This window comes from Arachis hypogaea, chromosome 15, assembly GCF_003086295.3.
Source record: "Arachis hypogaea cultivar Tifrunner chromosome 15, arahy.Tifrunner.gnm2.J5K5, whole genome shotgun sequence".
NCBI lineage: Eukaryota > Viridiplantae > Streptophyta > Magnoliopsida > Fabales > Fabaceae > Arachis > Arachis hypogaea.
The window spans coordinates 102237872-102250162 of NC_092050.1; the positions used below are offsets into that span (position 1 = coordinate 102237872).

General features: G+C 39.1%; 1 non-coding gene across 1 annotated transcript; it reads left to right on the forward strand.

Moving 5' to 3' along the window:
- The first annotated feature begins 6237 nt into the window (after window positions 1–6237).
- Window positions 6238–6345, forward strand: LOC112752699 (small nucleolar RNA R71). Its single transcript, XR_003177123.1, has one exon. It is a non-coding gene; the product is annotated as a small nucleolar RNA R71 (small nucleolar RNA).
- The last annotated feature ends 5946 nt before the right edge of the window (window positions 6346–12291 follow it).

The following is a 12291-nucleotide window of genomic DNA, read 5'->3' on the forward strand; positions in this document are numbered from 1 at the left end:
AAAAATGGATGCACAGAACCATGGTCTAAACATATCTTCACAACTTCGCATAACTAACCAGCAAGTGCAATGGGTCGTCCAAGAAATACCTTACGTGAGTAAGGGTCGAATCCCACAGAGATTGTTGGTATAAAGCAAGCTATGGTCACCTTGTAAATCTCAGTCAGGCAGATATAAAATATTTATGGAGTTTTCGAAATTAATAGTAAAAGAAGGATAGAAATACTTATGTAAATCATTGGTGAGAATTTCAGATAAGCGTATGGAGATGCAATCGTTCCTCTGAACCTCCGCATTCCTGCTGTCTTCATCCAATCAGTCTTACTGCTTTCTATGGCTGGCTTTATGCAAGGGCATCACCGTTGTCAGTGGCTACATCCCCTCCTCTTGTGAAAATGGTCTAAGATGTCCTGTCACGGCACGGCTAATCATCTGAGGTTCCCGATCATGCTGGAATAGGATTCACCCTCCTTTTGCGTCTGTCACTATGCCCAGCACTCGCGAGTTTGAAGCTCGTCACAGTCATTCAATCATTGAATCCTACTCGGAATACCACAGACAAGGTTTAGACTTTCCGGATTCTCTTGAATGCCGCCATCATTCTAGCTTACTGGTGCACGAAATTGTGATCTCCAGGCTCGAACAAATCCTGGTAATGGCTCCAAAGCTTGGTGCTCTAATCTTAATTCATAATTGTCACAACTTCGATACAACTGACCAGCAAGTGCACTGGGTCGTCCAAGTAATACCTTACGTGAGTAAGGGTCGAATCCCACGGAGATTGTTAGTATGAAGCAAGCTATGGTCACCTTGTAAATCTCAGTCAGGCAAATATAAAGTGATAATGGTGTTTTCGAATAATAATTAATAAAATAGGGATAGAGATACTTATGTAAATCATTGGTAGAAATTTCAGATAAGCGAATGGAGATGCTTTTCGTTCCTCTGAACCTCTGCTTTCCTGCTATCTTCATCCAATCAGTCTCATTCCTTTCCATGGCTGGCTTTATGTGATACATCACCACTGTCAATGGCTACTTTCGGTCATCTCACGGGAAAATGATCCAATGCCCTGTCACGGCACGGCTAATCGTCTGGAGGCATCACCCTTGTCAATGGCTTCATCTTATCCTCTCAGTGAATAATATGCTCACGCACCCTGTCACGGTACGGCTACTCATCTGTCGGTTCTCGATCATGCTGGAATAGGATTTACTATCCTTTTGCGTCTGTCACTAACGCCCTGCAATTGCGAGTTAGGAGCTCGTCACAGTCATTCAATCATTGAATCCTACTCGGAATACCACAGACAAGGTTTAGACTTTCCGGATTCTCTTGAATGCCGCCATCATTCTAGCTTACGCCACGAAGATTCTGGTTGGGAGATCTAAGAGATATTCATTCTAGCTTAATTCATGTAGAACAGAAGTGTTTGTCAGGCACGCGTTCATAAGGGAGAAGGATGATGAGCGTCACACATAATCATCACCTTCATCACGTTCTTGGGCGCGAATGGATATCTTAGAAGAGAAATAAGAAGAATTGAATAGAAAACAGTAGTACTTGCATTAATCTTTGAGGAACAGCAGAGCTCCACACCTTAATCTATGGAGTGTAGAAACTCTACCGTTAAAAATACATAAGTGAAGGTCCAGGCATGGCCGAGAGGCCAGCCCCTCTGATCTAAGAACCAGGCGTCCAAAGATGTCAAATACAATAGTAAGAGCTCCTATTTATAATAAACTAGCTACTAGGGTTTACATGAGTAAGTATTTGATGTATAAATCCACTTCCGGGGCCCACTTGGTGTGTGTTTGGGCTGAGCTTAAGTGTTGCACGTGCAGAGGCCATTTGTGGAGTTGAACGCCAGTTTTTGTGCCAGTTTGGGCGTTCAACTCTGGTTTTGGATCCTTTTCTGGCGCTGGACGCCAGATTTGGGTAGAAAGCTGGCGTTGAACGCCAGTTTACGTCGTCAATTCTTGGCCAAAGTATGGACTATTATATATTGCTGGAAAGCCCTGGATGTCTACTTTCCAATGCAATTAGAAGCGCGCCATTCGAGTTCTGTAGCTCCAGAAAATCCACTTTGAGTGCAGGGAGATCAGAATCCAACAGCATCAGCAGTCCTTTTTCAACCTCTGAATCTGATTTCTGCTCAAGTCCCTCAATTTCAGCCAGAAAATACCTGAAATCACAGAAAAACACACAAACTCATAGTAAAGTCCATAAATGTGAATTTAACACAAAATCTATTAAAAACATCCCTAAAAGTAACTAGATCCTACTAAAAACATACTAAAAACAATGTCAAAAAGCGTATAAATTATCCGCTCATCACAACACCAAACATAAATTGTTGCTTGTCCCCAAGCAACTGAAAATCAAAATAGGATAAAAAGAATAGAATATACTATAAATTCCAAACTATCAATGAAACAGAGCTTCAATCATATGAGCGGGACTTATAGCTTTTTGCCTCTTGAATAGTTTTGGCATCTCACTTTATCCATTGAAGTTTAGAATGATTGGCATCTATAGGAACTTCAGATTTCGAATAGTGTTATTGACTCTCCTAGTTCAGTATGATGATTCTTGAACACAGCTTCTTTATGAGTCTTGGCCGTGGCCCTAAGCACTTTGTTTTCCAGTATTACCTCCGGATACATAAATGCCACAGACACATAATTGGGTGAACCTTTTCAGATTGTGACTCAGCTTTGCTAAAGTCCCCAATTAGAGGTGTCCAGGGTTCTTAAGCACACTCTTTTTTTGCTTTGGACCTTGACTTTAACCGCTCAGTCTCAAGTTTTCACTTGACACCTACACGCCACAAGCACATGGTTAGGGACAGCTTGGTTTAGCCGCTTAGACCAGGATTTTATTCCTTTAGGCCCTCCTATCCACTGATGCTCAAAGCCTTGGGATCCTTTTTATTTGCCCTTGCCTTTTGGTTTTAAGGGTTATTGGCTTTTTGCTCTTGCCTTTTGGTTTTAAGAGCTTTTGGCTTTTTCTGCTTGCTTTTTCTTTTTCTTTCTATATTTTTTTTTTCGCCTATGTTTTCTCTTTTTTTTTTTCTGCAAGCTTTGTTCTTTGCTGCTTTTTCTTGTTTCAAGAATCATTTTTATGATTTTTCAGATTATCAAATAACATGTCTCCTAGTCATCATTCTTTCAAGAGCCAACATATTTAACATTCTTAAACAACAACTTCAAAAGACATATGCACTGTTCAAGCATACATTCAGAAAACAAGAAGCATTGTCACCACATCAATATAATTAAACTAAGTTCAAGGATAAATTCAAAACTCATGTACTTCTTGTTCTTTTGATTTAAAACATTTTTTTATTTAAGAGAGGTGATGGATTTATAGGACATTTATAACTTTAAGACATAGTTACTAACTACTAATGATCATGTAATGAAGACACAAACATATATAAGCACATAACATATAAAAACGAAAAACAGAAGAAATAAGAGCAAGGAATGAATCCACCTTAGTGATGATGGCGTTTCAATGATGTTCTTGAGCTCTTCTATGTCTTTTCCTTGCCTTTGTGGCTCCTCCTTCATTGCTTTTAGATCTTCTCTGATTTCATGAAGGATGATGGAGTGCTCTTGATGTTCCACCCTTAGTTGCTTCCAATAATTGTGTGGAAGAAAATGTATCCCCTGAGGTATCTCAGGGATCTCTTGATTTGCAGTCAAATGTTCTACCACTGAGCTATAGACCCTTGATGGAAGCTTTTGTCTTCCCTTTCCTCTTTCTAGAGGTTTCTCTGGCCTTAGGTGCCATCAATGGTATGGAAAAAACAAAAAAGCTATGCTTTTACCACACCAAACTTAGAATGTTGCTCGCCCTCGAGCAAAAGAAGAAAGAATAGAAGAAGAAGAGGATATGGAGGAGATGGATGGCTGTGTGTATTCGGCCATATGGGTGGGATTGGGTGGGGAAGAGATGTTGAATTTTTGAAGGTAAGTAGGTGTATGGGTGTGAGTGGTAAATGGAAGATAGAAGGGATGAGTGTTTATTGGGAATAGAGGATGATTGAGAAGAGAGAAGAGAGTGAGTGAAGGTAGGTGGGGATCCTGTGGGGTCCACAGATCTTGAGGTGTCAAGGCATTTACATCCCTGCACCAATTTAGGCATGCAAAATGCCCTTGCACACAACTCTGGGCATTCAGCGCCAGGTTGGTGCCCATTTTGGGCGTTCAACGCCCCTTTGCTGCCATTTCTGGCGTTGAACGCCAGAACCATGCTTGTTCTGGGTGTTCAGCGCCAGGATGCTCCCATTCTGGGCGTTCAGCGCCAGAACTATGCTCTGTTCTGGCATTTGAACGCCAGACAGATGCTCCTCCAGGGTGTGATTTTTCTTCTGCTGTTTTTGATTCCGTTTTTGATTTTTTTGTTTATTTTGTGACTCCACATGATCATGAACCTAAGAAAACATGAACAACAATAAAAATAAGAATTAGATAAACGTTGGGTTGCCTCCCAACAAGCGCTTCTTTAATGTCAATAGCTTGACAGTGGGCTCTCATGGAGCCTCACAGATGTGCAGAGCTTTGTTGAGACTCTCCAACACCAAACTTAGAGTTTGGATATGGGAGTTCAACACCAAACTTAGAGTTTGGTTGTGGCCTCCCAACACCAAACTTAGAGTTTGACTGTGGGGGCTCTGGTTGACTCTGCTTGGAGAGAAGCTTTTTCTGCTTCCTCTCCATGGTTGCAGAGGGAGATCCTTGAGTTTTAAACACAAGGGAGTTCTCATTCCATTGAAGGAATATTTCACCTCTGTCAACATCAATCACAGCTCTTGCTGTGGCCAGGAAAGGTCTTCCTAGGATGATGGATTCATCCTCTTCCTTTCCAGTATCCAGGACTTATGAAATCAGTAGGAATGTAAAGGCCCTCAACCTTTACTAATACATCTTCTACTTGTCCATAAGCCTGTTTTCTTGAGCTGTCTGCCATCTCTAGTGAGATTTTAGCAGCTTGCACCCCATAGATTCCCAGTTTCTCTATTACAGAGAGGGGCATGAGGTTTATTCCTGAACCAAGGTCACACAGAGCCTTAAAGATCATGGTGCCTATGGTACAAGGTATTATGAACTTTCCAGGATCCTGTCTCTTCTGAGGCAATGTCAATTGATCCAGATCACTTAGTTCATTGATGAACAAGGGAGGTTCAACTTCCCAAGTATCAATGCCAAATAATTTGGCATTCAGCTTCATGATTGCACCAAGAAACTTGGCAGTTTGCTCTTCAGTAACATTCTCATTCTCTTCAGAAGAGGAATATTCATCAGAGCTCATGAAGGGCATAAGGAGGTTCAATGGGATCTCTATGGTCTCTAGATGGGCCTCAGAGTCCTTTGGTTCCTCAGAGGGAAGCTCCTTATTAATCACTGGACGTCCCAGGAGGTCTTCCTCCTTGGGATTCACGTCCTCTCCTCTCCTCACAGGTTCGGCCATGGCGCTTATGTCAATGGCCTTGCACTCTCCTTTTGGATTCTCTTCTGTATTGCTTGGGAGAGTACTAGGAGGGATTTCAGTGATCCTTTTGCTCAGCTGGCCCACTTGTGCTTCCAGATTTCTAATGGAAGACCTTGTTTCATTCATGAAACTTACAGTGGCCTTAGATAGATCAGAGACTAGATTTACTAAATTAGAAGCATTTTGTTCAGAGTTCTCTGTCTGTTGCTGAGTTGATGATGGAAAAGGTTTGCTATTGCTAAACCTGTTTCTTCCACCATTATTAAAGCCTTGATGGGGCTTTTGATCCTTCCATGAGAAATTTGGATGATTTCTCCATGTTGAGTTATAGGTGTTTCCATAAGGTTCACCTAAGTAATTTACCTCTGCTATTGCAGGGTTCTCAGGATCATAGGCTTCTTCTTCAGAAGATGCCTCTTGAGTACTGTTGGATGCAGCTTGCATTCCATGCAGACTCTGAGAAATCATATTGACTTGCTGAGTCAATATTTTGTTCTGAGCCAATATGGCATTCAGAGTATCAACCTCAAGAACTCCCTTCTTCATAGGCGTCCCATTGCTCACAGGATTCCTTTCAGAAGTGTACATGAACTGGTTATTAGCAACCATGTCAATGAGTTCTTGAGCTTCTGCAGGCGTTTTCTTTAGGTGAATGGATCCACCTGCAGAAGTGTCCAGTGACATCTTTGATAGCTCAGATAAACCATCATAGAATATATCCAGGATGGTCCATTCTGAAAGCATGTCAGAAGGACACTTTTTGGTCAACTGTTTGTATCTTTCCTAAGCTTCATAGAAGGATTCACCTTCTTTCTGTCTGAAGGTTTGAACATCAGCTCTAAGCTTGCTCAACTTTTGAGGAGGAAAGTACTTGGCTAAGAAAGCCGTGACCAGCTTATCCCAAGAGTTCAGGCTGTCTTTGGGTTGAGAATCCAACCATAATCTAGCTCTGTCTCTTACAGCAAAAGGGAAAAGCATGAGCCTGTAGACTTCAGGATCTACTCCATTAGTCTTAACAGTATCACATATCTGCAAGAATTCAGTTAAGAACTGAAAAGGATCTTCAGATGGAAGTCCATGAAACTTGCAGTTCTGCTGTATCAGAGAAACTAATTGAGGTTTCAGCTCAAAGTTGTTTGCTCCAATGGCAGGAATGGAGATGCTTCTTCCATGTAAATTGGAATTAGGTGCAGTAAAGTCACCAAGCATCTTCCTTGCATTGTTGTTGGGTTCGGCTTCCATCTCCTTTACTTGTTCAAAATTTTCAATCAAGTTATCTCTGGATTGCTGTAATTTAGCTTCTCTTAATTTTCTCTTCAGAGTCCTTTCAGGTTCTGGATCAGCTTCAACAAGAATGCTTTTTTCTCTGTCCCTGCTCATAAGAAAGAGAAGAGAAAAAGAAAAGAAGAGGAATCCTCTATGTCACAGTAAAGAGGATCCTTATTGTTAGTAGAAGAAAAGAAGAAGAAATTCGAACACAGATAGAACAGGGGGTTCGAATTTGGTGATGATGTGAGGAAGAGATGTTAGTTAATGAATGAATAAATAGAATAGGATGAGAGAGAAGGAGGGAATTTTCGAAAATTATTTTTGAAAAGGAGTTAGTGATTTTTGAAAATTGGTTTTTGAAAATTTGTTAGTATTTTTCGAAAATTTTTTTTTTGAAATAAAAATAAAAATAAAAAAAATTAGTTAATTAAAAAGAAATTTTTGAAAAAGGGGGAGATATTTTCGAAAATTAGAGAGAGAGAGTTAGTTAGGTAGTTTTGAAAAAGTTAAGAAACAAACAAAAAGTTAGTTAGTTAGTTGAAACAAATTTTGAAAAGATAAGAAGTTAGGAAGTTAGAAAAGATATTTTGAAAAGATATTTTTGAACAAGATAAGATAAGAAGATATTTTGAAAAGATATGATAGGAATTAGTTTTGAAAAAGATTTGATTTTTTAAAATCACAATCAATGACTTGATTCATAAGAAATCACAAGATATGGTTCTAGAACTTAAAGTTTGAATCTTTCTTAACAAGCAAGTAACAAACTTCAAATTTTTGAATCAAAACATTAATTGTTTATGTTATTTTCGAAAATTTGGTGTAAAAATAAGAAAAAGATTTTTGAAAAATATTTTTTTTTAATTTTCGAAAATAACTAAGAATTTTGAAAAAAGATTTGATTTTTGAAAAAGATTTTGAAAAAGATAAGATTTTCAAATTGAAAATTTGATTTGACTCATAAGAAACAATTTGATTTTAAAAATTTTTGAAAAAGTCAACTCAAATTTTCGAATTTGATGAGAGAAAAAGGGAAAGATATTTTTTTTTATTTTTGAAATTTTTATGAAAACATGAAAATTATGCAATGCATGAAATTTTTAGATCAAAACAATGAATGCATGCAAGAATGCTATGAATGTCAAGATGAACACCAAGAACACCATGAATGTCAAGATGAACATCATAGACACAATTTTGAAAAATCTTTAATGCAAAGAAAACATGCAAGACACCAAACTTAGAATTCTTTAATGCTTACGCACTAAGAATTCAAGAATGCATATGATAAACATGAAAAGACACAAAACAAAAAATCATCAAGATCAAACAAGAAGACTTACCAAGAACAACTTGAAGATCATGAAGAACACTATGAATGCATGAAATTTTCGAAAAATGCAAGATGCATATGCAAGTGACACCAAACTTATAATGTGACTCAAGACTCAAACAAGAAACAGAAAATATTTTTGATTTTTATGATTTTCTAATTTTTTTGGATTTTTATTTTATATTTTTCGAAAATTAAAAGGAAAAATAAGGATTCCAAAATTTTTAATATGAATTCCAGGAATCTTGCCATGTTAGTCTAAAGCTTCAGTCCAGGAATTAGACATGGCTCACTAGCCAGCCAAGCTTTCAACAGGTGATCAGAAACAGTAGCAGGTGGATTAACTCCAACTAACTTACTCTTGATAACAAATTGCTGCCTCAGTCCAAATGAATTTAGACATGGCTTTACAGCCAGCCAGGCTGCAACATATAATTACATGGGCTGGAGTGATTAGTTGAATACCAATCCCAAAGTAGTTTGGGTATGGCTTTACAGCCAGATATGATTCAACATATTTCATGAAACACTAGAATTCATTCTTAAGAATTTTGAAGCCATAGAATAATTTATTTTTGAAAACATTTTTATTTTTTTCGAAAACAGATGAGAAAATTTTAGAAATTTTTTTTTTGAAAAATTTTTGAAAATAAAATAAAAAGAAAATTACCTAATCTGAGCAACAAGATGAACCGTCAGTTGTCCAAACTCAAACAATCCCCGGCAACGGCGCCAAAAACTTGGTGCACGAAATTGTGATCTCCAGGCTCGAACAAATCCTGGTAATGGCTCCAAAGCTTGGTGCTCTAATCTTAATTCATAATTGTCACAACTTCGATACAACTGACCAGCAAGTGCACTGGGTCGTCCAAGTAATACCTTACGTGAGTAAGGGTCGAATCCCACGGAGATTGTTGGTATGAAGCAAGCTATGGTCACCTTGTAAATCTCAGTCAGGCAAATATAAAGTGATAATGGTGTTTTCGAATAATAATTAATAAAATAGGGATAGATATACTTATGTAAATCATTGGTAGAAATTTCAGATAAGCGAATGGAGATGCTTTTCGTTCCTCTGAACCTCTGCTTTCCTGCTATCTTCATCCAATCAGTCTCATTCCTTTCCATGGCTGGCTTTATGTGATACATCACCACTGTCAATGGCTACTTTCGGTCATCTCACGGGAAAATGATCCAATGCCCTGTCACGGCACGGCTAATCGTCTGGAGGCATCACCCTTGTCAATGGCTTCATCTTATCCTCTCAGTGAATAATATGCTCACGCACCCTGTCACGGCACGGCTACTCATCTGTCGGTTCTCGATCATGCTGGAATAGGATTTACTATCCTTTTGCGTCTGTCACTAATGCCCTGCAATCGCGAGTTAGGAGCTCGTCACAGTCATTCAATCATTGAATCCTACTCGGAATACCACAGACAAGGTTTAGACTTTCCGGATTCTCTTGAATGCCGCCATCATTCTAGCTTACGCCACGAAGATTCTGGTTGGGAGATCTAAGAGATATTCATTCTAGCTTAATTCATGTAGAACAGAAGTGTTTGTCAGGCACGCGTTCATAAGGGAGAAGGATGATGAGCGTCACACATAATCATCACCTTCATCACGTTCTTGGGCGCGAATGGATATCTTAGAAGAGAAATAAGAAGAATTGAATAGAAAACAGTAGTACTTGCATTAATCTTTGAGGAACAGCAGAGCTCCACACCTTAATCTATGGAGTGTAGAAACTCTACCGTTAAAAATACATAAGTGAAGGTCCAGGCATGGCCGAGAGGCCAGCCCCTCTGATCTAAGAACCAGGCGTCCAAAGATGTCAAATACAATAATAAGAGGTCCTATTTATAATAAACTAGCTACTAGGGTTTACATGAGTAAGTATTTGATGTATAAATCCACTTCCGGGGCCCACTTGGTGTGTGTTTGGGCTGAGCTTAAGTGTTGCACGTGCAGAGGCCATTTGTGGAGTTGAGCGCCAGTTTTTGTGCCAGTTTGGGCGTTCAACTCTGGTTTTGGATCCTTTTCTGGCGCTGGACGCCAGATTTGGGTAGAAAGCTGGCGTTGAACGCCAGTTTACGTCATCAATGCTTGGCCAAAGTATGGACTATTATATATTGCTGGAAAGCCCTGGATGTCTACTTTCCAACGCAATTGGAAGCGCGCCATTTCGAGTTCTGTAGCTCCAGAAAATCCATTTTGAGTGCAGGGAGGTCAGAATCCAACAGCATCAGCAGTCCTTTTTCAACCTCTGAATCTGATTTCTGCTCAAGTCCCTCAATTTCAGCCAGAAAATACCTGAAATCACAGAAAAACACACAAACTCATAGTAAAGTCCAGAAATGTGAATTTAACACAAAATCTTTTAAAAACATCCCTAAAAGTAACTAGATCCTACTAAAAATATACTAAAAACAATGTCAAAAAGCGTATAAATTATCCGCTCATCACTTACACCATGAAGATTCCGATTAAGAGATCTAAGAGACACTCATTCAATCTAAGGTAGAACGGAAGTGGTTGTCAAGCACGCGTTCATGGGGAATGATGATGATTGTCACGTTCATCACATTCAGGTTGAAGTACAAATGAATATCTTAGAAGCGAAATAAGATGAATTGAATAGAAAACAGTAGTACTTTGTATTAATCTCTGAGGAACAGCAGAGCTCCACACCTTAATCTATGGAGTGCAGAAACTCTACCGTTTGAAAATACATAAGTGAAAGGTCCAGGCATGGCCGAATGGCCAGCCCCTCTGATCTAAGAACCAGGCGTCCAAAAGATAAAACTCAGGATCAAAAATATAATCCAGGATGTCTAATACAATAGTAAAAAGTTCTATTTATAATAAACTAGCTACTAGGGTTTACAGAAGTAAGTAATTGATGCATAAATCCACTTCTGGGGACCACTTGGTGTGTGCTTGGGCTGAGCTTGAATGTTACATGTGCAGAGGCTCTTTCTGGAGTTGAACGCCAGGTCGTAACGTATTTCTGGCGTTCAACTCTGGTTTGTGACTTGTTTCTGGCGTTTAACTCCAGACAGCAGCATAGAACTGGCGTTCAACGCCCTTTTACGTCCTCTAAACTCGGCCAAAGTATGAACTATTATATATTGCTGGAAAGCCCTGGATGTCTACTTTCCAACGCAATTGGAAGCGTGCCATTTTGAGTTCTGTAGCTCTAGAAAATCCACTTTGAGTGCAGGGAGGTCAGAATCCAACAGCATCAGCAGTCCTTCTTCAACCTCTGAATCTGATTTTTGCTCAAGTCCCTCAATTTCAGCCAGAAAATACCTGAAATCAGAGAAAAACACACAAACTCATAGTAAAGTTCAGAAATGTGAATTTAACATAAAAACTAACGAAAACATCCCTAAAAGTAACTAGATCCTACTAAAAACATACTAAAAACAATGCCAAAAAGCGTATAAATTATCCGCTCATCACAACACCAAACTTAAATTGTTGCTTGTCCCCAAGCAACTGAAAATAAAATAGGATAAAAAGAAGAGAATATACTATAAATTCCAAACTATCAATGAAACATAGCTTCAATCATATGAGCGGGACTTATAGCTTTTTGCCTCTTGAATAGTTTTGGCATCTCACTGTATCCATTGAGGTTCAGAATGATTGGCATCTATAGGAACTCAGAGTTCAGATAGTGTTATTGATTCTCCTAGTTTAGTATGATGATTCTTGAACACAGCTTGTTTTATGAGTCTTGGCCGTGGCCCTAAGCACTTTGTTTTCCAGTATTACCACCGGATACATAAATGCCACACACACATAATTGGGCGAACCTTTTCAGATTGTGACTCAGCTTTGCTAAAGTCCCCAATTAGAGGTGTCCAGGGTTCTTAAGCACACTCTTCTTTTGCTTTGGACCTTGACTTTAACCGCTCAGTCTCAAGTTTTCACTTGACACCTACACGCCACAAGCACATGGTTAGGGACAGCTTGGTTTAGCCGCTTAGACCAGGATTTTATTCCTTTAGGCCCTCCTATCCACTGATGCTCAAAGCCTTGGGATCCTTTTTATTTACCCTTGCCTTTTGGTTTTAAGAGCTTTTGGCTTTTTCTGCTTGCTCTTTTTTTTTTCTTTCTATTTTTTTTCGCCCCCTTTTTTTTTCTGCAAGCTTTGTTCTTTTGCTGCTTTTTCTTGCTTC